This window comes from Ochotona princeps, chromosome 25 (assembly GCF_030435755.1).
Source record: "Ochotona princeps isolate mOchPri1 chromosome 25, mOchPri1.hap1, whole genome shotgun sequence".
Lineage (NCBI taxonomy): Eukaryota > Metazoa > Chordata > Mammalia > Lagomorpha > Ochotonidae > Ochotona > Ochotona princeps.
In genome coordinates this window covers 28,741,122-28,767,510 of record NC_080856.1, presented here as the reverse complement: position 1 = coordinate 28,767,510, position 26,389 = coordinate 28,741,122, and positions in this window count along the sequence as shown.

Genomic DNA, 26,389 nt, shown 5'->3' with positions numbered 1-26,389 from the left:
GGGCAGCTGGGACTTGAACCAGGCACTCCGATCTGCAATGATGGCTTTCAAGGGGAAGCATTACGGCTGCAGCAAATCCTCATTTGTAGTTACTGGAGCGCCAGTTGCCCACACTTGCGATCATTTTAAAAGAAGTTTCTATGGCTTAGGTTGCTAAACTCTAACTAAAGCAAAACAATTATTTATAAAACTTATTTTCTGTTACAAATTCATGAGAAGTTACAAAGCTAGGACCGAGTGGTCCTGGGACTTTATATCTATTTTCCCAGCTGTGCCACTTTACAGTATTATAGCATAGCAGAACCAGTAAGTCGAAATCCATACTGTCTGTGTGCGTAACTCTGTCATTTTATCATGTGTCGTCTCAAGGAACCACCACTGTGATGAAGATAAAATTACTCCGTCACCACAAATAACATTCCCTCTTACTGTTTCTTTCTCTTTCACTATCCTTTGCCCTGACACTGTTAATTTCATCTTTAAAATTGTATTTGGAGAACTTTATGTAAATGGAATCATATGTGAGCACCATCTTGACAATGGTTTTTCTCACTCAGCATTATGCCCTCAAGATGGAGACAGTACTGTTCACGGAAAATGGACTCACATGTAGGAGTGTATCCTGGTATCCAAAAAAGGTTTTTGAAATCTAGGGCCTGGTGCGGTGGCCAAGCGGGTAAAGTCCTTGCCTTGCCTGTGCCAGTATCCCTTATGGGCTCCGGTTTGCGTGCTGGCGGCTCTGCTTCCCATCCAGCTCTCTGCTCGTGACCTGGGAAAGCAGTTGAGGATGGCCCAAAGCCTTGGGACCCTGCACCTGCATGGGAGACCCAGAAGAGGCTCCTGGCTTCGGCTTGGCTCAGCTCTGGCTCTTGGTGGCCACTTGAGGGAGTGAATCAACGGATGGAAGAACTTCCTGTTTCTCTTCCTTTCTGTATATCTGACTTTGCAATAATAATAAAAAAGAAATCTACACACAGCTTTTTAATAAAACACTTGCACACAGATATTGGAAATATCTTTTTGTATCGAAATAAACTCACTTTTAATTCTATTTTCATAAACTTTTTGAAGTACTGTTCAATAATTTAATTTTTTTTAAATAGCAAATGAGTTATTTATTCTAAAATGCCTTTGACTGATCTTGAGTTCTGGTTTCTGGCGTAGTCTCCTAATCTAATGACGGATATATTGGATGAGTTCAACAAGCCCTAGAAACTTAATTAAACAAGTGTAAACATATGTCAAAATATTCTACCCTTGTAAAGCATATGCACTTCAAGCATTAAATATGTAAATGTAAAACAAGACTAGGGTTCCAATTTAGGATTCAAGAACTGTTAAGGGGGACGTTCTAATTGATGTAAGCATAGGAATGGGGTTAGAGTAAGATACTTCTTTTAGTCATCAAATATCACACGGATAACATGTTTCCTTCACAAATTACTTATCAAAGAGAAAATTAATGTGAACTGTTCTTTTCGCATTCATCCTATTTAATTAAACAAGCAAAATAACAACAATAGTAACATTAACTGGATCAACTTTGAATTACTTTCAAAGCAAGTAATTTGTAGTTGATGCACAGAAATGCCTCTAAGACCTACCACCTGGTGGCAGTATATCCTAGCCACATACAGCAGGTGGAAAAGTAAAGAGAATGGGGTCACGGAAGGTGACAGTTTTGTGAGAGCTGGACTTGGTAAAACTAGAGTTTGGACTTGAAGTGAAAAGTTTTCAAACCAAGCAGTTGCAGTTGGCTTTTGTGACTAGACAAAGGATGCTGGAGACACACTGAATTTTCATGAAGTATACTTTTTGACATCCATTCAGTGGTATATCTAAGTATTTCCTCAATGATAGGATTTGTTAAATAATTAAGTAGAACTTTTTGAATAGAATCCTGTGATAAAGCATTTTTCAGCGTAGGTTCATGGAAGCATGCCGACACACAAGGGTTAGTATTGTGGTAGAACAGGCTAAGCTGTTATTTGAGATGCCTGCATTGCAGGTCAGAGTGCCAGTCCAAATTCTGCTAACCCAAAATTCTGTCCAGTTTTCTGCTACTGCACCTGGTGGAAAATAGATCATGGCCCAAGGACTCGGGTGCTTGACATCTTTGAGGGAGACCTGGATGCAGCTCCTGGATCCTGCCTTCAGCTTGCGTCAGCGTTGATTACGGTTGGTATTTAAGCAGTGAAGCAGCAGGTGCACACGTGACTCTTTCTCTCTCCTGTCACTCTGCCTTTCAAACACAAATAAACACATCACAGCAGCGTAACTCCTAGAGCGCACGCGAACACACACATCTCACCCTACTCCTAGCAGAATACCAGAAAGATTTATTTTTGCAATTGGGTGTTGTAGGGTTTTTCTGAGAGGAGAGAAACCAGTTGTAGGTGACAATGCTGATATAATTTAGAAAACAGTTCGATTAAGCAAATGAAGTGTATTTGACTCTGATAAACGTCTCTTCAGCAGCTCCCATAATTGAGCAGCCATGTTTCATTCAGACCTGGAGAAGAGCAGGCCCTTCTGCTGAGAGTCTTGCTGAACAGAGAGAAAAGCTTTCCAGGTGTTACAGCATTGTTTATTCAAAGAAATGTCCTGGGCAGCTCAGCTACAAGAAATCACTGCAGAGCTTGATGCTAACACTCAATGAATCCAGTCAAGAGTGACAGTTTGGGATGGTCAGATAACTGAGGGTCACCTCTTAGTAGAAAATACAGTCTAAATAAATGAAGAAAGAGAAACATGGAGGAGGTGTAATTTTTGAGGAGATTCAAAAAAAATCATCATGTATCCTCAAGAAGGTATTATTATTCAAGAAGTTATTATCACGAAACAGAAACAGGTGCCATTAAAAACGACAGATGGAGTTAACAATGGACAGTTTCCTGAAATTTAAGAAGCGATAGTAGAGAAGAATAAGTGAAAAAAAAAAAGTGTTGTTAGAAAGAGGAATATTCAGAATGTAGAGCTAAGGAACACAATGGAAGATTAACAAAAACAAGTAAGAGGAGCAGCGACTACACCACACATGCTATCTGTTAAACACAGATGTTCTGGAAAGAGAGAATAGTGAAATGAACATGGGGAGAATTATTGAAGCAGTAATCCAAGCAATGTTCTCAAGACTCATGCAGTTGTCATGTAAATGGCCCCACTAGATATGTAAAATTTGTCACTTTTGCTTTTAAGGATTTATTTATTTTTATTGGAATGGAAGAATTACAGAAGAAAGAAGGAGACAGATCTTCTACGTACTGGTTCATTCTCCAAACGGCTGCAACAATTGTCCCTGGGTTGGTCTGAAGCCAGGATCTCCTATATGGGTGCAGGGATCCAAGCCCCTGGGCCATCATTGGCTGCTTTTCCAGGTACATAAGTAGGGAGCTGCATGAGATGTGGAGCTGCTAGGACTCAACCTGCTGACCATGGTAGGATACTGGTGTTGTGTTCTGAGGCTTAACCTACCTACACCATGGTGCCAGCCTCAAATTGGTACTTACTGAAGGAAATTACGGAGACATGCTCAGGCTACAAAGAAAATATCTGGAATTCTTCTGGACCTGCACTGTCTGAGAAGACAGTCACTGGTAGGATGTGAACGGTTATACTTGCCACGTACCCACGGGGCACTTTACATGTTGAAAGTATAGCGTTTACAAAGCTTATGAAAAATCTCCTTAAATGTTTAATATTGACTTACAGTGTCTTAAAATCATAATAATCAATTTTGTATGATTAAACATTAGCATTTTCCTATTTCTTTTTAATGTTTTAAAAGGAGCTACTAGAAATTTTAAAATTGCACGCAGGCACTTATCCTAAAGATTCAGACCTTCCATAATGCAGTTCCTGGGGTCAGTTGCAGTGTCCACTCCTGATTCCTGGATCCCTGCAAGTCATGTGGGAGATCTGGGTTGTGTTCCTGGCTCCTGGCTCCTGCCTTTGGCCTGGCCTAGTCATGGCTGTGGTGAGCATTTGGAGAGTAAAGCAGCAGATGGAACATTCTTTGTGTTTCTGCCCCTCTCTGTGCAAAATGAATAAAATAAATAAATAATCACTTTAAAAATTGAAATTGTATACATACATATATCTCAGATTTTTGGGTCATTTTATGTTTAAATTGAACAGCATGATGCTAGAGAAATTGAAAATAAAATTTATACATACTTCAGGAATCTTTTGAGTTTTCCATGATACTGGAAGACTAGAATGCAACATGCTGGAGGCAAATGAGTTTTATACCTAGGCCAGTTATCTATATATTAAGGAAGAAGTAAAAATACTCTCAAATATGTAGGTTTGCAAAAAAAAAAAAAAGATCTTCAATGCATCTTGTCTCAGAAATGCCATGTGTTAGATCCCCCAGCAAAACAAGGAATTAAGCCAAGAAATAGGAGGATGCAGCCCAAGATGACAAGGGAATTCGATACAGAGGGCAGCCAAAGCTTAGTAACAGTGGGGGAGAGAGCCTAAGCTCGGGCAGATTGCAGGAGACACTGCTGCATGAAGGGGAAAGTGCTAGGCCATTTTACGCACCTGTTTCCTGAGGGAAGATACATGGTTGGCAGAAAGTTTAGCATTGGATTATTGTGAAGTTCATAGCAAATTAGACAATTGTATTAACTTCATGATAAAGAGTTGTACAATAAAAGCAGGTGTCATAGTTTATTTCATAGTCCATTTGAGCAATATTTAAATCCTATACATGCAGGTACTGAACACTTATCATTGATATTATATTACAAGGGCAGCGAGATGAGAAAGAGGTAAAAGTAGAAATTTAAGAGAAACATGAAACTTCATTGTCTTCTGTTGTGTTAGGTCAGCTTTTGATAAAGCTGAATAATTAAGAATTAGTAAACGTTTTCAAGTAATCAGACTACTTCCTTGAAATACTGTCTTCCAGCAGAGGGAATGGGGCACAGGGGGGTGGTCAGGAAAATCATCATGTCATATAATGATGCTGGGAAATATTTACTCTCAAGTCATAGGCCTTCATAATTGTGTTTTAAAAAGACTTTTAGAAACCACGTTCCAAAGGATGCATATAGTTAATTGGCCCATGGTTCTGATTTTATTTTAAGATGTGTGGAAGTTTGTAGAATCACCATGTTCCCAAGGCTGCATACACTTTCAGTGGTCCATACTTCTGACGGTTGTGACAGGCCCAAGATATCATTTATTAACAACCTTGCACACGTTCTAGACAGACTCCATAATCATGAATTTCCACGCTGTGGGGACAGGTAGTCATGAATTAAATCCTTTGTATGTTGGTTACTGGAATGACTAGCAAGGAATGCAAGCCCCTAGTTTCGTGCTGGGAGTTCAGCTTGCTGTAAGACCATGTTGAGATGCTCCCCCTCCGCCTCAGCTGAGACTCCTGCCTTCATCTGTAGACCCTAGTTCTGGATTCCAGTTTTCTGATGGTGTAGGGTTGTACCGGTGATGCTCAACTAGTTGAATTTCTGCCATTCTTGAGGGAGATTTGATTTGAATTTCTGGCTCCTAGCTTTGGTCCAACCAAGCACTGGCTGCTGTGGACATTTGGGTTATGAAATAGTAGATGATTTGTCTCTCTCTGTATCTTAAGAAGCTTTGTAAAACTAAACAACTCAAAACCTCATAGTTCAGAATAATTAAGAAATAGTTCACTTTTTTTTTTTCAGATTTAAAGGAAATTTTACAGATTGAAGGAACATTGTAGGAACTCAGGAAACAGCTTGCGTCTATAAAACTGAAAACACACTCATTGTTTCAGCTGAGAAAAGGTTTGACTATTATCAGAAAAAATGTATTCTCTCTGCAATATAACAACTTCTTCATAACTAATACGTTGCAGTTTCTTATAGTTCATTATTTAAGAAATATCATTCTTCACATTGACTTTGGTAGTGTTTTAAATTAGTTGCTACGTGTCTAAGTCACAGTTTTTCATCTCATTAGGAAACATTTGAATACATTTATTTGTAGGGAAAACCTCTCAGATGAGTGGGTTAGCAGCATTTGAGCAAAGCTGCTGGTTGACTCACTCTGCGTGTGCGTCTCTGGGATCAGCCAGTTACCTAAGGGCCTGAGTGAAAGAACATGAGTGGACCAACACATCAACATGTCAGCATCATTCAGTGATGGGAGGAATTCTGTGAACAGTGTGCACTCCTTTGGAAACGAGAGCAGTTAGGACTCCCTGCTTTAAGGCTTAGTGCTGTCTATGCAACGAAAACCCCCAAGCTTTTATTCTCTTTAACACATGGTCAATATTCTGGTAGATTGAGGACTACATTTTACAAAGAAAAAATGCTACTAAGACGAATTGATTCTATGCTAAGCTATTTAAGAAGCGAAAGGATTTCCATCTATGTTTGAGTCTGGTAAAGACTACCAGACTACAGGGGCCCGGTGGCGTGGCCTAGCTGCTAAAAGTCCTCGCCTTGAACGCGCCGGGATCCCATATGGGCGCCGGTTCTAATCCCGGCAGCTCCACTTCCCATCCAGCTCCCTGCCTGTGGCCTGGGAAAGCAATCGAGGACGGCCCAATGCATTGGGACCCTGCACCTGCATGGGAGACCCGGAAGAGGTTCCAGGTTCCCGGCATCGGATCAGCGCAGCACCGACCCGTTGTGGCTCACTTGGGGAGTGAAACATCGGATGGAAGATCTTCCTCTCTGTTTCTCCTCCTCTCTGTATATCCGGCTTTCCAATAATAATAAAATCTTAAAAAAAAAAAAAAGACTACCAGACTACAGCAAGACACTGCACGGGAAGTCACAAGCAAGTTTCTTAAGAAACAACAGTGTGAACACAGATTCCTCCCACCTTCCTCCAAAGCTCCTGACTCGTGTGCATTCCTGGAACATTCAGGGACGTTTTTCCAGAGGAAGGGTTTTCCTTCTGTACCACTTGGTAGAAATAATAGTGTGAGCAGAACCCATCAGACTTGCTTTGTGATCCCCACCCGAATGCAAAACTTCTGTGGCTTTTTAAGAAAATGAAAAGTTGCAGATGAACAAACATACTTTCAAAACCTATAGCGAACCAATTAGTCATGTTGAAAGTATATGACAAAATTCTATTAAACAATTAAAAAATACTATAAAGGTATAACTACTTTAAATAGAATACTATAAAGGTATAACTAATTTAAATAGCTTCTTCACCAGGAAAGATACACACAGATAACCAGCAAACCCCAGGATGGTGTACAGTGTCATTAATCATTATGGGAAGTCAATTGAACTCTGCAAGAAGATATGGGCACATACAACACGAGTGACATAAACTACAGAAAACCAGGAGCAATATGATTATCATCTACACAAAGAAGATTGCTTCAATTGTCTTTCAGAATTCATATCCTCCTAACCAACATCCACACCTAGTTGTAGCATCAGAAATTTCCTGCAGAGGACCCACGATCGTGGACTGAAAGCAAAGTGTTTCTCTTCTCTTTCTTTAGTTTCTGATCCACTTTTCCAGCCTGAGATTGCTCAATACAGTTTCTCACAAAGCTAGAGCTCCCCCCGTCTGCATCCAGAGGCACTTGAATAGAATGCTCATTTGTCTTAACTCTTCCAGCAAGAGAAGCAGTCGTTAGATTCCAAGGCTGTGAAAATTCTTGGATGATTCCTCTGAGAGGGCGGTTGACACAATTAAGAGCATTTCTTGAGCATTTCAAGTGCAACTGGAATATTTCTGCGATTGTTCTGCCACATTATGAATCGCCACCACCACCTGGTTGCTTAAAATTTCAAGCCCGGACCATACATCGAGGGTCTTTCCTGAGCTTTGAGTTTCCAGAAACTTCTGCACTCTCAGGGAAAGTATGGTGTGTGTGGAGATGGCGCATTCCAGAGGAGCATCTTTGTGCGTAATGCTAGGGTAGTGGGAGTCTCTCACAAAGAACAGCTTACCTGGACAGAGCTGTATCTTCGAAGAGCTAACCCAGAGGTTAAACTGGGGGCCATCAGTCTGTTGTGCTTTTCCGTCTCGCACCTGTCATTATGAGGGAGGAGATTCGGAGAAGTAAACACATGAACAACATTAACAGTTAAACTTTAAGCAACCCAGATAAAAGGCTCATTATGTGATTTTCAAACAACGTGCAAGGTCTCAACAAACACAGAAAGATTTTGGAAGGAATTAGAGGAGGTGATCAAATGGGAAAATACATTCTTAAAGTGTATTAAAACGTAAACTATTAAGTTAAGCAAATAAAAGAATGTTATTAACGCCTATATTTTCACAGAACTAGAAAAGTTAAGATCTAATAAAAAAAGGCTGAAGTCAAAATTTAATATAGAGACTAAATTTAAAGTAAGATCTAAAACTAAACTCTAAAAACATTAGTATAGGAGCAGTAAAAATATTAAGTACAATGATAAAAACCAATGAGCTAGAAGACTTCAACTGTTATTCATGAAAAAAATCAGGATTAGAAAGAATGAAAAGTATAAAAGAAACAGCTTAAAGGAATAAAAATCATTGTGAGAACATTTAAAATATGGTAGGAAATAAATCACCTGACACATCATCATTTGAATTGCTCTTTAAAAAGGAATAATTCCATAGCAATGCGTAAAACAGCCAACCTTTCTTCCCCCACATAGACTATGAGACATTCCATTGAAAGATAACTAACACACATGGGGAAAAGTTCACATACCCCAGGAAGAAAGCCAAATGATCTTTTACAAACTGCACACACTCATATGGTTTCATCAGCTGAATAAGTCTTTGTGATTTGTTCATTTACCAAGAAAAAGAATATATTGACTTCTTAGAATCCTGTCTTCCAGCACACCTTCTGCTTGGTAACTAATAGCCAACTCTTTAAAAAGTATTACTATTACTTTAAACTTTGTTGATATAGAGCAAACGATGTCATGTATTTCTTTACACAGATTGAGGCACACAGTGACGCATCCTCCTACCCCCATCACCACTTACTCTCCTTCCTCATTTTTTTCCCTAATTTTTCTAACGGTGTATGTTCATTTCACCTCGCTGTCACAGGCTGACCACTCCCATTAGGTAAATATATCAACACAAAGCAAGTAGAAAACAAAAAGAATAAAACCCGAACCCTTACTATTCCTCAGGAGTGTAGACAAAGGAGTGGAAACAATAATTGAAATTGTCAAACTTTGACAGGCTTCACAGTGCGGTCACGGGGGGATGACTTCCTGATTGAGGGTGTGAGGCACTCAGTCGTGAAGACAGGATGAGAAGGATCACCAGGATTCTCTGGCTCTGATGGTGTGGACAGGGCAGTGGGATCCCATAAAATCTGTTTTATATTCTACTGCACAGGTATCAATCTGAAATACAAAGACCAGAAGAAATACCTAAGCAGGATGTGTTTGGATCCACTCAGGATTCTTTGTGTCACTACACCCGCCTGGAGTTGTTGTGGAAACCCCAGTGCTACTTCTGAGATTCAGCAAGCCGACACTGTGAGTAGTTTTCAAGGGAATGGTATGAACTCAGAGGATGCTGTGGGATTTGTACAGCTGGTGCTCAGAGGATTCAAGTCCCCTTGTCCCCTTGCTGACTTCCATTCTGCTCTACAGGGCTGTGACACCCAGTGTCCTCAAGAGCCCGGTTCTTCACCTACACCACAAAACTTCTTAAAGCAGTTATTTATATGTGTGTCTTGGGGTTTAAAGTCTGCCAGCAGGTCCTGAGATCCCTGAGGGTGTGGTAACAGTGTTCCATGGCCATAAGAACCTCTGGAGTCAAGCTGGTGACAAATTTCTGCTCTATTATGCACAGGTTACAGCTTTTAAAGGGTAAGGAAGGGGAGGGCAGGGGGGTGTCTTCTGGCAAGCCCCCCCCATCCCACCAAAACACTATAATTTTCTATCCCACATGTCCATTTCCCTTGACCTTCTGGTTATGTTCCATGTGTATTCCCCTTGACCTTCTAGCCATGTCTGAGGTAATATTCCATGTGTAGGCTTGGAAGCCATGCCTCTGGCCCATGGGGAGGCAGGCTGTAAGCAGGCAGGCTCAGGAGCAATTGCCCACTCGTGTGTTTAAAAGTTTTAAGACACATATGTTTCTACATATAATATTTACTCTTGTTAGAGCTTTCACTCACCCATGAACAGTGACCAAAGTGTGTTAATGGCTGATTGCTTTGTTTGACCCCAAAACTGTGCCTTGAAGAGCACAATCTTCTATTTCTGAAAATATAACAAGAGCAAACAATGTTCTATATGGATGTGTATTCATATCAGATGTGAGTGTGTAGTAAATCTGTTTGTCTCTGATTAAAAGCTGTGCTCTTCTCCCTTTGTCTAGATGGTTTGTACAGTGGGTTGGATATAATGTTAGTTTTCCTGCATCAAAGCAATCCAGGGGGGATCTGCAGAGGACAAGACCTTGGATGAGCCTTAGACGAACTGTCTCTCATTTGGCACCAAAGTTGGAGTGCAGAGTTCAATGCCAGCACACTGCCTGCTCCAGTAAAGAGCTGAATGGAGTCTCAAGTTTGCAGCGTGCCTTAAATGTGAGAGTGGCAAAATGGCGCTTTGATGGAGGCACTCCTGCAGCACTTACTGCTCAGAAAAATGATTTCCCGTCCTCTCCAACTCATTCCACAGCATCTCCTCCACGGTCCTTCCAACAGCGTCAGGACCACCTGCCTTCACCATGCTACAGTCCCCTCCTGCCTGCCCTGCTCTGGGCCATCAGTTGGTAGCAAGCCCAGAGTGAGGCTGAGTTCAGAAAGTTCAGCTGAAACACTGTTGAAACAGGATGAGCAGTACAGAGTGCCTAGGAACATAGATATCATTTTTTTAAGATACTATTCAGCGTGCAGATATGAAATACATTGCAGTAGTGGAATTAAAAGAATTTTATTGTAAGTGAGTACTTCAGTTATGTGGAAATTCATATGAAATCTCTCTGCCTGTGGCATTTTTGCTCAATTATGCTCCTTTCCATCACTCCATGCCCACATTACCTTGGCTTCTTATTATTTCAATGCGTCTGTGAATCAGGTATTTATCTAATCTTTATAATACGACTCATACCGTGCTGGGGGCCGTAAAAACGTTTTATAAAGTCAAAGGAAGCTTTTCCTTGCCAAGCCTATTGAAACCTACTGGGAAATAAGGAGCCATTGTTAGGCAGGTTTCCTCTTACATATTAACCTTTGGAAACTTTGTGACAATTTATTGGTTCATGAAAGTCTGTTTACAGAAATTCTCCCTTACCAGAAAGATTATGGGAATTGTTTTGGGAAAAGATTTGGGAGCATGTGTTTGCAAGTTTCCCAGCGCTTCTAATGATGTGGTGGGGGAGGCTTACTTGGGGGAAATAACCATGAGTTAGCTTCCTCTCAAAGGTACATTTCCCTCTTTGTCAACGGAATTGTGGTTATTTTATTGGAAAGAGGTCGATCTCCTTGTTCCGTTCAGTTGACGTTCTTAAAACATGTCACTGAAGCTTGTGATCACTGTTCTGTGTAGGACATCAAGACATCATGCTTGCGTGTTAGTTGGGTCTTTATTTCAATCCAGTGCTTGAGATTTTCCTGGTTTTCCAAGAGTGGTTTTCCAAGTATTTGTTTCCCCTAGGGGTTGGAGACCCTAACTAGTCTCATAAGTGGGTTATTGTTTGCTTTTTCTGCTGCTCTAGTTAAGCCAGTGTTGCAGTATTGCTAGTATGCCAAGGTGTTGAAGACTCGGACCAGTCACAGCCCAAGCAGACATGGTCGTAGAGTCATCATGCCCTTCACGACCTTGTACTCAGTGACAAAAACAACATGGAGTTTCATTTAAGAATTTTCTGCTGAAATAACGAAGGTCTTCACTTTTTTTTCATAAGATGTTAACATATAATGGGGGTTTTTAGTATTCATTGTGATGAGAAACATGAATGAAGCGATTTTGCTTCTTTCCAAAGTGTGGGAGTTAACTCAAAGGACATACTCTCATGAGACTTACTCCTCACACTATTTCATGGAACATCATTTTTTTTACCTGAATAAATATTTGATGGACAAATTATGGTCATTTCAACTTGGGTGTTTGGTAGACATTTTTTAAAAATCAAACGAAGTGAGCTTGTCATCGGAAGGAAAACACCTGACAGAATTTGTGGCCAATGACAAAATTCAAGCTGTTAAGTAACAATTAGAATTCTGGAAAACATTTAACTGCCACCCTGAGCTTGACAGCTTCTCAATACTTAAAGACTTTTCTGAGATGGGTGGTGATATCAATGAATGCAATTTTTTGGTATTATGTAATGAAATGTGTCAGTATTTGTAAGACATTATAAAATCAAGCATGGATAAAATTATTGAATAAAATACAAGGTAAAGAAATGGAGTTTTAAGTTACCAAGTACTGAAAGTTGTTTGATACTATTTCAGACTTCATATTAAAACTAACAGTTAAAATGATACTACATGTTGAAGTTTTCTGTAATATCAAAGAACAGTCAGGATGATCTGAGAGGTGATAAACACTTGGATTTGTGCATCTGGATGGAGGTAGGACTTCCACGAATTGAAACCACATTGCAACAGATTGAACAGAGAAGGTGACAGTACATTTCAGAGTCTTCTGGCTGGGCCTTTCTCCCTTAAAGTCTTCCCTGTGTAGGTTGAGCTTGGCTAAGCTCTAGGACATTCCAGTTACGCTTGGGAGCCTGGAGGACTTCACAGAATAGATCTGCAGACATTCTGATCTACCAGCACACTTTCTGGGGCCAGAATTTCACTTATGCTTTAGCCTACATAGTCTCTTGCTCTTTGGAGAACATTCTGGCCTTTGGGAAGCCAAAATGTCAATGTCAGATTAGACATTCACTTCAATAGTCCTGAAACATTTGGACATTTCCATTTTCCATGGACATAGCTGCTTTGGTAATGGCTGGAGGTCCATTCGGAGGCAGCACTGGAAAGTGTTGCTGTACACTTACAGGGATATGTCAGGGTCTTCGTTAAAGAGGCATTGTCTTTGTCTCATTTAATGGCCTCTGGACCTGAACTTGCTTGGATTTGAAAGCTGGATGAGAGATCACGCTTTCCAATGTGTTTTGCTATTAGCAGTTTTCTAAACAATTATTTTTTGTTATTTAAAAAAGTATTTACTTGAATGTCAGAATTCTGTATCTATATCTATATCTATATCTATATCTATATCTATATCTATCTAGACAGAAAGAGAGAATGAGGAAGAGAAAACTTCCCTCTGTTTGTTCACTCCCCATATGGCTTCAATGGCCAGTATTGAGCTGGACCAAAATCAGGAGCTTGAGAGCATCCTCCAGATCTCCAACAACAGTCACAGGACTCCTGATTTTTTCTTATGGAAAATAGCTGATTCTCCATCTTTTATGTTTATTTATTTGAAAGGCAGAAAGAGACAGAGGCAGATAAACAGAGCTCCCAGTTGATGCTCCATTCCTCAAATACCTACAATGTGAGGATGGGGATGGGTCAAAGCCAGAAGCAGGAACTCAATCTGAGGCTCCCATGTGGAAGGCAAGAATGCAGTCCCTTGAGCCATCGTTTGCTTCTTCCCATGATTACAAGGAATCTAGGATTACGATCCAGCAATGGAGACTGAATGCAGGCACACTGACATGAGATGCAGGCTTCTTGATTTTCAGTGTTGATGTAATGTGTGTCATTCTTCTGATTTATTTTTTAAAATTAATTTACTTTATCATTTTATGATCCAATGCCATAGTATCTGGGATTTCCCAACCCCCCTGGCCCCCACTGATTTCCCCTATATTATTACAATACTATGGTTCTTCATGAACAGTCATAAGTCCATCACTCTGCTATTTAAGAGCATCCTAACACTTGTAGGTATGGACAAGGGCACTTGTTCTCTGGAGTCTTCTGTCACATAATCAGAGGATTAGAGGGCAGCTTCTCCAATCTTGTGATCTTGTGTAATAAATCCCTCCCAACATTCTTACAACCCTGAGTTGTGTTTGACTAATGCAATTCTGGTATTTCTGTGTTTGTTGCAGGCCAACATTATGTCTAATATTCAAAGGGTCATGCTTATCTTGGAAACACAGTAGTGCTCACACTAAATGTCTTTGCTTAGACATCAAACTCATTCAAGGCAAGTTGACCGAGTTGATCGTACTACTGCCTGTATGCTTGGAGCTTTTGCTGGACTGACATCCTGATTTTATGTCATCCTGTTCTTTTTTCCAGTGAGTGCTTGTTTATACTTGACATAATTTTGGACAGTATCTACCAATATTTTTTTTGCAGCAAGCACTATATTTACCTGTACAGGCTGGGCTGTGACCTAATAACAATGACTGGTCTGCAGGTAATGGGTTTTCACATGGGGCGCTGTAGAGAACTACGTACATCTCATTGCAGGCCTGTGCCTACAATAATGTGCTTTTGGGGGTGTCCAGACAAGTGATATTTCCTCTTCTGTCACTGGAGAGGATTCATCTGCTGACCTGAAGGACTCAGGATTCAGGGATTGAGGAATCAGAGGTTCACTGAGAGCACGAATGACCTCAGTACAGGACTTTCTTGTCAGCTGGTGAGCCTACACCTTCAGTGTTCTGTGCAGCGCTGCTCCCTTTACAAACCAGGCTCAGAAATTCTTTCCAGCAGCTTTCCATCTGACCCCAGATGATTAAGATTCCTTCTGACAGCACCATGGACTTTTCTTGGTGTTCACAACATGTCATAAGTGGACTGATTTGGAACCTATTTCTTTTTCAAGGTTTATAAGGCAGTTAACAAAAATAGTCAACTCCAAATCTTTGAAATGATCTCTGTCCCATTTCATTTATTGCCAGTTACTCAACTCATGTTTCATCTGTAGTTCCTCGCAGCTTGCCACCTATATTAACCTTAAAACTGACCACTTACCACCACCTGACCCATGCCAGAAGTCCTTCTCAAGGATCAGCTTTCTAGGTCTGTTTTCTTAGAGTCCTTATCAGAAAGCATCAATTAAGATAAGCGACATGAATGCAGATATTTTACTTTGAGGAAATGTTTTCAGGAAAAAAGAATGAGGAAATAGAGATCAGTATTTTGGCATAGGTGTTCAGCCACTGTGTCCTATGCCAGTGACCCACACGGAAGCAAGTTTGAGTCCTGACTACTTTACTTATTAACCAACTCCCTGATAATGTACCTGGGAAAGCAGTGGAAGAAAGTCCAAATTCTTGGGCCCCTGTAGCCAGGTTGGATGTCCAGAATGTGCTCTGGGCTCCTGGCTTTGGATTGGCCTAGACTTAGATGATGGAACCATTTGAAGAATGAAATAGTGGATGGAGGATCTCTGTAATTGCCTTTTGAATAAACAAATCTTAAAAGAAAGAATGAAGTACTAGTACAGAGGAGATTTTGCACAACTAACCTAGATCATCCTGAGCTTTGAAATCTTCCATTTGAGCAGGTTGGCACCCTATTGGCACACCAGTCCTTCCTTGGCAGCACAACGCCCTATACCTGGATTCCCTCACACTAGGTCCTACTGCTCCAACGCTGCTGCTGGCAGTACTGGGGGAAGGAGTATAAGGGAGATTCAGGAATAAACGGTGAACAGCAATGGGCGCCCATGGCATCTTAATCTCACCGGCCTTTGCTCATCTGAAACTCTTGAAACCATAGCTATCACATAGACATCTTAAGCACTGATAATTACTCTGCCCCATTTAGTTACAATTTCCTACTCAAGTTGTTAACAGGTATTTTTTTTTAACAATGTAATAACCAATGTTGGATAAGATAATATCATTTCATTAAAAGAAAGAATATAAATAAGCTGGCATCAAAAACTCAGAAGCATTTTTAGAGCTTCCTAATATAATTATTTCCAGTCATACAGTTTACCAAGCTGGACTTCATTCATTCAACACATATTTGTTTTGAATTTAATATAAGCCAGGCGCTACTCAAGGCACATCAGTGTGTAAATACAAACATAATAAAAAGTAAAGTTTGCAATGCTGATAAAAATAAAGGACATAGGCATGCGAATAAGCCACTTCAGAAATGTAAGAAGTGTCTAGGTTCTATGAGATCAGAGATTGGGAGGTTAATATTGATCCTAAGCGAAGCAAGAAGGGGCATTATGTTTTGAGGTGGCTTTTGAAGAATGTACAGACTCTGAATAAATGGCAAAATGTGTTTGCAAAAATAGAAAAGTATAAAGAAGTGGATCTTGAGGCAAATTTGGGTAGAATCTGGTGAGAGTTGAAATCAGAGATTTAAAATAAACATGTAAAGGAAGGCTAGAAATCAACTCTGCCAGATTTTCTGTATGGCTTACTAGGGAGTTACTTCCTTTGAGTAAGTAACAGATTTCAACTTGAGCCTTGTGATGGGTGAGGAGGGAAAGAATTAAAGAAGAGGGCTGGCTGCAAAGTTGGTCATATTATTACAGAAACCCAAGAAAGAAAAAAAAATAATCCAGTTGTGAACAGGCCAAGAGGCAGTCTGACTAGAGAAGAATGGAAGGAAGCATGGGGGAACATGTGTGTTACACAGTGTATTTCATTGTATTGCTGCAATAGCGAATTTTCACAAATTGCATGACTTACGCTGACACAGATTTGGTGCTGGGGTTGTGATTCACTCAGTTAAACTACTGCCGAAGGTGCTGCCTTTCCATGTGGGCACCAGTTGTGGCTTCTCTATTTGTGTCCCAGCTTCCTACAGATGTGCCTGGGAAAGCAGCAGTAGACGTTCCAAATACGTGAGCCCCTAGACCCTGGTCAGCGCTCCAGATGCAGTTCTAGGTTCCTATCTTTGGCCTGGCTTACCCTAGTAATTACAGCCATTTTGGAGTGAAAAAAACAGAAGGAAGACTTTTCCCTGTAATCTTTCAAACAAATTTTAAAATGTCTATTTTTTAAAAAGTAAAAAAAAAATAACTTATGATTCTGAAAGTCAGAAGTCCAAAATGGCCCTTACAATGATAATACAAGGTATAAGCTGAGATGCACTCTGCCATAGGCTCTTCCTGCAGGCAGTGGATTGGTTGCCTGCCTTTTTCATTACTGGATACTGCCCATATTCTTGGGCTTTTGATCTATTTCTTCATTAAGGCCAGTTGCACAATCCTCTGTATGCTTTCTCTCCCTGCTTCTGCCATCACATCTCCTTCTCTGACTGACTTGCTTCCTTTTAAATAACACTTGTGATTATACTGAATGCTCCTGAATAATCCAGGAGCTTCACCGTGTCTTAAAATGTTTAATTTAGTTACATATGTCAAGTTCTCTTTTCCATACTATGCAATGTATTTTCAAGATTTGGGGCTTAGAAGTGGCCATTGGATGGTGCTTATGTTGTTTTACACATACATATGTGTTACATATATAGTGTAAACACCTGTAAAAGCTTTGTGATGAGAGCATGAACGAGGGGCTCCCGCCAGGAACTGGAGCGTTCATGATCAATCATTCACTGAATCTTTTAAATTGAAACTTCTAAACATCTCTTGATTCTGTGTATTTTACTCCATTTCACTGTCGAAACCTCCACAGTGAGAACCATGCACTTCAATCTTGTATGTGTGCTACAGTCATCTCTGAAGTCATTGCCTGAATCTACCCTTGACTTACAGTCTATTCTATTCAAGAAGTCTTTTTAAAATGCAAATTGAATCATGCCAAATCTACACTTAAAGTTCTTATGTGAATTTATGGCCAGTCCTAGGTTAATTGGCCATCTAAATCCAAATTTCTTTGCACATTCTTCTACAATACAATTCAGATTACAGAAGCACACACAAAAAACCCACTGAATAAATAACAGCGGGAGTTTCACTGTGGCTGCTGAGGCCACTGCCATTCAGCACACATGGGGAGGGATGTGTGATGAGTTAAATGACTGCAAATAGAATACAGGACTGATGTGCAGAGGAGGCAGACTAAACACAGTTGAAATCAACCTCAGAGACAGGCCAATGTGAAGTACAGAACAGTGGGCACAGCCCTGGGGACAGTGGGGTCTTGAAAGCATGTGGAGCTGAGCAGCTAATTCAGAAAAGCAGTATTTCTAGGGAAAAAGATGAGCAGAAATGGAGGAGGCAGATGAAGTACAAATTGGAAGCACATCATGACGGAAAGAACGAAGTACAAGGTGGAACTCAAGGACATTGAAAAAATAATTGGAACTCACAGGGAAGACCAATGCACTTCCACCACTAACATGTTATCCGAGAACAAAGCTCTACTTCTACGAAAAAGAAAGGCTACTTTTGAGCAAGTAATTCTGTTCAGGAAAAAAAAATGGAAGAAGATCCAAACAATGTTACTGTAACAAATAAAAAAGAAAATGAAAATCAAACATTTCAGCTGTTCAAAAATGCCTTACCAACATCAATACAATGCCAAAGAAAACTGGAAGACAGTATCATAAACAGAGTTCAGTAGCCTCAAACAAGCATCGTACGCTATCTACTGTAACGCTGTGGCAATAATCAAATATCTAACTAGACAACCAAGAAGAGATACCTTTCTTCCAGTAGAATGTTCCCAAATATATATATGCACACACACGTATATACATCCATAATGATAAAGTTAGAAAAAACAATATTTGAAACCATCGTAATTGTTATTCAGATAAGACTTTTCATCAGGTGCTGAATTACCAGGTGATATTTTAATAGGATACATACTTGCACATAAAGTAGACATCACTGCAAAAGGGCATTTATTTATTACAAAAGAAAAAAAATGGTAGCACAATGACATAGAAAGCTTATGGTTGCTGCTTTATTTTTTGGCAGAACTTACTTATTTTTTTGGAAGGCCGAGTTATAGAGAGAGAAAGGGAGAAACAGAGGGATCTTCCATCTACTGACTCACTCCCCAAACAAGCACAATGGCCAAGCACGGCTGGTCCAACGCAGGAACCAGTGACTGATTCCGGATCTCCCATACTGGGGGCAGAGGCCCAAGCACTGGGCAATCCTGTACTCCTTATTTCTAGGCATATTACCGGGGAGCTGGGTTGCAAGCAGAGCAGGCCAGACCTGAACTATTGCCTGGATGGGATGCTGACAGCACAGGTAGTAGCTGTTTCCATGACGCCTCAAAACTGGTTTGTTGTGGGTACTACTTTAACCTGGTTACCAAAGCTGATATCCCCAATAATGGTGACATTGACATTGTACACACTTGATCTGATGCAATGAAAAAAAAATACAATGATTTATTCAGTTATCTAGGCCCATGCTTTATCCCACCTCTAATCATGAAGGAGCTTGGGACAGACTTCAAATGAAAGGCTATACTTCAAAATTGTCAGATTAAGCAAGGTTAAAGAGACACAACAAATAAATGAGTATATGAAACTGGATATGGTCTAGACAAAAAAAAGTAATGCTATATATGACACTGGATTTTCTGAGTAGCAACTTAAAAATTGGACAAAAGATTCAATCAAATTGGGAAATTATAATTGAATTAATTTTATTAGACAAAAACCTAAAGGAATTCAATAAGTAAGCATGTTAATAAAGCTAAAAGCATTCTTGGACGTCGAGCAATTCACGAACTCGTTAGCAACTTGGGCCTCCCTGTTCAGGAGGGAGCTCTGCTTTAGCTGCTAGGATGGCTTGTTATATTTCTATGAGCTTGGGCTGCACCAAGTCAACAAGCCCAGCTGGATCCAGCTGGTTTACTATGGACACGATGTCAACAAGGTCATCATGGTGTTAGTTCTCATCTCATGTGATATTTCCTGGAAAGGCAAGGTAACTCCTGGCATGTGTGTGTGTGTGTGTGTGTGTAGGGGGTGTTACTTGGGCAGTAGTCATTTGTTTAGATTTACTTAGAGCCTTCAGCTGTGTGGTAAAGGTGGCAAAGTAGGAAGTCGTGTGGTTAACTAAAGCCAGGGAGATGGGCGAGAAGCAGTTTTATGGCAGCTCTGGCTAAGATATCCCATCTTCCTTGGCGGGCTCTTTTGCTTTGTTACCGTGATCGTGTCCCTCGTTAATGATATCGGTTGCATAATTTTGCAGCTTGGAAATGTTACCTTCTATGGCTATGGGGTGTTTTAAAGATGATTAAGATTTTAGTTCTGCAGGGGCAAGAGTTTTTGGATTATCTTGATGGATTCAAGAATGAGGCATGAGGACAGAAGACTGAGAGAGAAATGATGTGAGAAGTTCTTTCCCTATGAATACTGGTCTTAAAAATGGGACAAGGGGGTCATGAAGCACAAGACGGTGTGGTCTCCAGGATCTGGAAATAGCTACATATTACAGTCAGTGTGGGAATAAGAATCTTGGTGTTGTAGCATCAGAGAACTGCATTTTGCAAACAATCTGGATGAATCAGGTATGGAGTCTCTTAGGACTCCAGAAAGGAATATACTCTGCTGTTATCTTGATTAAAGTCTGATGACATTTGTACCAGAGTTTAGACAACTGATCTAAAAGAAAGAAATCTGTATTGTTTTGAGCCCCTAAGTTTGTGTTAACTTGATAAAGTAGCAACAGAAAAAAAAAAATGCATTCCGCATTGTGGTCATTGGCTAAACTAGAACGTCATGAGAAATTTGTGGGGAACAATCACTCAAATGGTCCAGTGGAAATGAAGAAATGTGACAAAACGTTAATAACTGTGAAACATAAGGAAAAGCTATGAAGGTGTTGTTGGTACCATCTTTACAAATGTTTAGGTAGAAATCATTGCCAAATACAAAGCCCACCCTGCACCCCCGTCCTTCAGTACTGGGTGACTTACCCTTGCTCTTCCTTCACAGGCTTTGCCTGACCTGTCAGCTCCCATAGGCAGGGCTCCAGCTGACCTTTTCCAATCCTTCCCTCTGCTCCTCAGGCTTCTGCTGCACGTCACTCCCCAGAGCCACTGCCGGCTGATCTCTGCCTGATGCACGCTTGGCCTTTCTTCTTTGACAGTTGCGATACTAAAGAAAGTTAGAGCAGAAAAAAAAAATCATGGAACCCTTTAACCATTCATGTACACTGTAAGACTAAAGCTAATATATTAAAAGATGAAATAAAAATTCATGTTTTTTAAAAATTCATTTCTGTTAGCAATAGATAACTGACATGGGGAACATATGTTCTCTTGATTAAAGCTATGCATGCTTTTATATGAGATTTTTTTTGTGTTTGTGGAAGCTTCCTTTAAGGATGAAAAAGAAGAGTTGATATTAGAGCATTCAGCAGCTTTTCCCCAGGCTTATGTTTTGCATCAGGCCATGGCCATGCTCACACAGAAGATAGTGTTTGGGAACCAATGGATATTCACTTATTTTTTTAAAGATTGATTTATTTTTATCGGAAAAGTAGATATTAACAAAGAGGGGAGGCAGAGAGAAAAATCTTGCATCCACTGACTCATTCCCCAAGTGGCCACAATGGCCAGAGCTGAACTGATATGAAGCAAGAAGCCAGGAGCCAGGAAGCAGGAGCTCTTCCATGTCTCCCATGCAGGTGTAGGGTCCCAAGACTTTGGGCTGTCCTCAACTGCTTTCCCAGGTCACAAACAGGGAGCTGGATGGGAAATAGAGCAGAAAAAATTATGCACTGTTGGTTTGGGTACACTTAGAAGACCGAGCTGCTGTTTCTTATCAAGAGATTGTTGTGGCATCATTCATGTTGTCTGTGTAGTGGGATGTCTGCTAGGCCAGTCAGATATCTATCCTGCCCAAGTGGCTTCAGCCTTTTTCTCCCTCCCTCTCTCTCGTAAAGGTTTACGTATTTATTTGAAAGTCAGAGCTATACAGAGGAAGGAAGAAACAAAGATCTTCATTTCCTTTCTTCCAGGTCTCTCACATGGGCTTAGGGGCCCAAGCCCTTGGATCATCTTCTGCTGCCTTACCAGGCGTTTTAACAGGGAGCTAGATCAGGTATGGAGTAGCCAGTTTTCAAGCTGCTTCCCATATGGCATGCAGTGGCTTCACTGAATATGCCGTCACATCAAGTGTGTGGCTTCTGCTTTGAAGTCCTTGATAACGATGTTTGAATTAGAAGTTGAACTGGAAGAACAGGTTCCTAAAGTATTACATTGCATGCAACGGTACCATACAACACATATAATGCAGCAACCTCAATTTGTGAAGTTATATTACTTATATAGACATATCATTGTGCATGGATCATGTCACGTCAGGTTTATATTACATGTATAATGATTGTAAGCTCTCCGTCATACCGCATTTTGCCCATTCTCAAGATTCGAAGTCTTGCCTCATGACTCTCCATTATCATTGATGGTTACCGTGGCTATAGGAAGTGGGTGGACATCACAGCGACCTCAGCCAGAGGTCTTGGGTGCCCTGAAGGCCGCCAAGGCCACGAACAGGCCAGTGGTGGACAAAGGCCAACATTCCTTGCCCTATCAGGGCCCCAGTGGGGCTGATGCCGGCACCCATGTCAGAAGGGTATAAATCCTTTGCCTCCACTCCCCAGCCTGTCTTTGCCACTTGCTGTCCTCTCCTCTTCTGTTCATTCCTCCACTGCACAGGGCAAGGGATGGACTTCTCTTGGCGTAATCAAGGCCTGTTTGTACTCTGCTGGTATTTTCTTTCCCGGTTGGTCTGCAAAGCTGACAGTCCTGTCCCGACATGGGTAGCAAGTGCTCATTTTATTTTCATGCTGAATCACTGAACAAACTCTTACTGCCTGGGACAAACACCTGCAGCTTGCTCTGTGTAGGGCACTTCATATGCTGAAGCATTAAAATAATGACGACACAAAGACAATCAACATAGTCACTAAGTTTCTTTAGTGTTCTTCATATTTTGTGCTAGTTAGTCCTAGATGCCACCCAATGTAGTCTGAATGTTACTGACTTCACAGGAAACAATGGAGTCTCTTCAGCCTGCACTTTGGCTCGCCACTCTTTGCAGATGGGAGGAGACAGAATGAAGGGCCAGGTGATGGGGATACTGTTCACCGAGACAGGTGTCTTTTAACCGAAGATTAAATGGTGACTGTAACTGCAGTAAGTGAAAACGTGAGATGCTGTTGATGTGTTATATTTATGAATAATAAAGGTTAGTATGTATAAATTATAAGGGATATTATTAAGAATTTATAAGGATTAGAAACAATGCAAAGTATTTTTTGTTATTGTATGCCTGAATAAACTTTGCAAAAATAAGCAGTTTAACAGTAGCATATTAACAACAGTGATACATTTTCTTTATGAGTTCATCAAAATGAGTTCTGGCGTTTTATTTCATTTTCCATTTGGAATCACATTGAAGGTATGTGGACAACTTTCATATTCCTAAATTACATAGCTTTAATGAACTGTTTTTAGCTAGTATTTCATTCCTTTACTTTGCCACTCTTTAATTACATTGAGAATTAAAATATTTCCCTGAATTTAGTATTGCAAAATACTTGGAATGATAAGACACACATATGAGAAAATGAAAAACTTACGTCACAAATAAATTTCTTACTATAAGCAGATGAAACACCATTAAGTATTTCGGAACTTTCTTGCAACTAAGTGATGCCTCAGTAAAAATGACAGCTGTCATAACTTTGAGCATGTTTGCATCATAAAGCATCTATTTCTGGTTGTAGAAATGGAGGTTGAAGTGCCAGCATTGTGGTGCAGGGGTAAAGCCACCACTGGCCATAGCAGCATCTTATGTGAATGTCCCAAGCTGCTCCACTTCCCATCTACCTCCTTGCTAACAGCCTGGGAAAACCAAAAGATGATACAAGAATTTGGGCCCCTGTTACACACATGGGAGACCTGGAGGAAGCTCGCTGTGCTTAGCTTATGCCTGGACCAACCTATTGTGGTGATCTGAGTTGGCAAATGGAAGATCTCTGCCAAAGGAACACTTTCAAATACATTCATGATTTTTTTTAAAGAAAATTAACGGATTTTGAATGCATGTTAATTTTAAACATAAAAGCTAAATAGATACCCACACTTCGGTGTACTTTGAAAATCATTATAGATATCTGTGTTGAAGAATTATTAAAAATTCAAAGTGAAACAGTTGTACAAAACTGTTTTTTCCACCTCATGCTTTCTTCTCTTCATACATCATTTTGATTGCTTAATATAGCAAAATAATAATACTTGAAACTTTCACACAAAAATTTCTTTGAGAAAGTATTCCTAAATTTAGTTTTTAAAATTTTAAATATTATATATTATGTTGACTATTTGGGAAAAAAGCTGAAAATAGAACAAGCGTATTTTGATGAAATTTGTTTTGAAGTTTCCCCAGTGTCGTATAGATATTTTGGCTTATCAGAATTCAGATAAATTATGCAACGGAGTAGTTGTTATTCTTGCAAAAGGGTGTTTACTTGTTCTGTGTGTATTTTGCAACAATGTTGCTGTATTTTTCTTAAAACTCAGCATTATTTACGTTTGAGCTGAAACTATATCGAAACATGAAATTATGCTTCATTTTCGTTATAAGGCACTTTGTATAACGGAAAAGCTCACCATATAGAAGTTAGAAGGAAGACTCAAACTTCAGGTGAAGCAAGCAGTGAACACAAACAAGGACAGTAGGGTTTTGGGGGGTTATCAATGCTCACCTTAAACTTCTGTTGGCCTTCTGTAAATTACTCATTTCCACTGTTCATTGAGAAGATACCACTCCTCTGTAGGCTGGATATTAAGATTTGAATGGTAGGCAAATATAAACATTATATTTCTTCATTGCCATGCATGTGGTTTTTTTTTAATCCACTAGCTGGAAGACCTAAACAACCTGCTAAAATCCTTCCCTGAGACTGGTTTTAAAGTTGCATTTAGTGCTAAAGTGATACATATTCCACGTCCAGGGAAACTGTTTCTGGTGATGAAGCTCTCTGAAGCTTCAAAGAGCCTTGCAAAAGAAACCTGCCTGCCTTCTAGAATTAGACTGTATGGAGGTAATTGTGCCTCAGGGCGGTTTTATTCCCAAGTGAAATGACTTCCTCTGTGCCGACCAATGATTTATCAGACACTCCTGAGACCTCAGCAGTGACGCTGATACTGGGTGACACATTTGCCGTGAGTGAAGGGTCATTTTTCTTTAGGATACTCTGTATTTGTTAATTAAATGATCATTGCTGAATGCATCTTCTTCATGAATATAAATTGCTAGCCCAGCAAACGAGTTATATTTGCATGCCATCTTTTATTATAAAGGATCTTCAAGAGTGCAATGAGCCCATTTTATTTTGCCACTTGACATATTTAGGGATTGCTTTATCCAGCACTGAAACGTTGGTCTTAAGTAACTGTTATATTCCAGAATGCAGCTCAGTAAATAAAACAGCTTTTGTCTTCTCTTACGATTTTTTTTCTTTTCTAAACTAGATATACATTGCCAGCAGAAGTCTGCAGAACCAAACGTGTTGCAAATGGACTATACTAATTATGGGTATTTAAAAATCATTCATTTTATTGGAAAGATTTGCAGAAAGAAGGAGAGCTGGTTCGTTCACCAAATTACCACAAAGGCAGGAACTGAACTGATTCGAAGTCAGGAGCCAAGAGCATCTCCTGGTGCTCCTGGGTGCAGGGGTCCAGGGACCTGCGACATCTGCTGCTGCTTTCCCAGGCCATGAGCAGGAAGCTGGATGAGAAGTGGAGCATCCGGGACGTGAACTGGCCTCCCTATGGAATATGGATTGTCAGCACAGCAGGCAGGGATTACATTGAGGTGCCACCACGCTGGCCCCTAATTATCAGTATTTAGAAAAATGTTTTAGGAACAACTGCTCATACCATGTATTAAATGTTCTCATTTTATTATTGACTTTTATTTTTATTTTAATTTTTTTTGCAATGTCTAAATAACACTGTATTCCAATAGCCAAGTTTCTTATTATAATGCAACCGCTGTGCACTGTGTGTTCTGATGCTTCGAGGAATGCCTGAAGTGTACTGGGTGATCAGGGAATAATATTTTCTATTAAATCAATTCTACTGATAAACAGTCTCTGTCTTTGTACCTTCTACTTTCCAAATAAATACAGTTTTAGAAAAGGTATCAAAATTGTTCCTTCTTTATGGCAGCTAATAAAAAGTGCAAAAATGTAATATACATGAGTGGAAATCCAAACTTTCCTTAGTCTCTTGATTCCCCACAGCAAAGTTCGCGGACCCATCTCTTGCTGTTTGTCAGACTGCATTTATTTTGTCGTGTACTGTCATATTTTCCAATTTATGAATTGGATGTTCACCACGGTAGGTGCTGCTTGGCATGTAAACATCACAGAGCTGGGTTTGGGTTCCACTATCAGTTCCAGCTTTCTGCTAACATGCACCTCACTTGGAGACCTGGACTGAGTGTTCAGCTCTTGGCTTTCCCCTAGCCCAATCCTCACTCTTGTAAGTGTTTGGGAATGAAAGTGCCAATGGAAGATCTTTCTCTGTATCTTTTTCTCTTTCCATGTCCTGTTACTCCTTT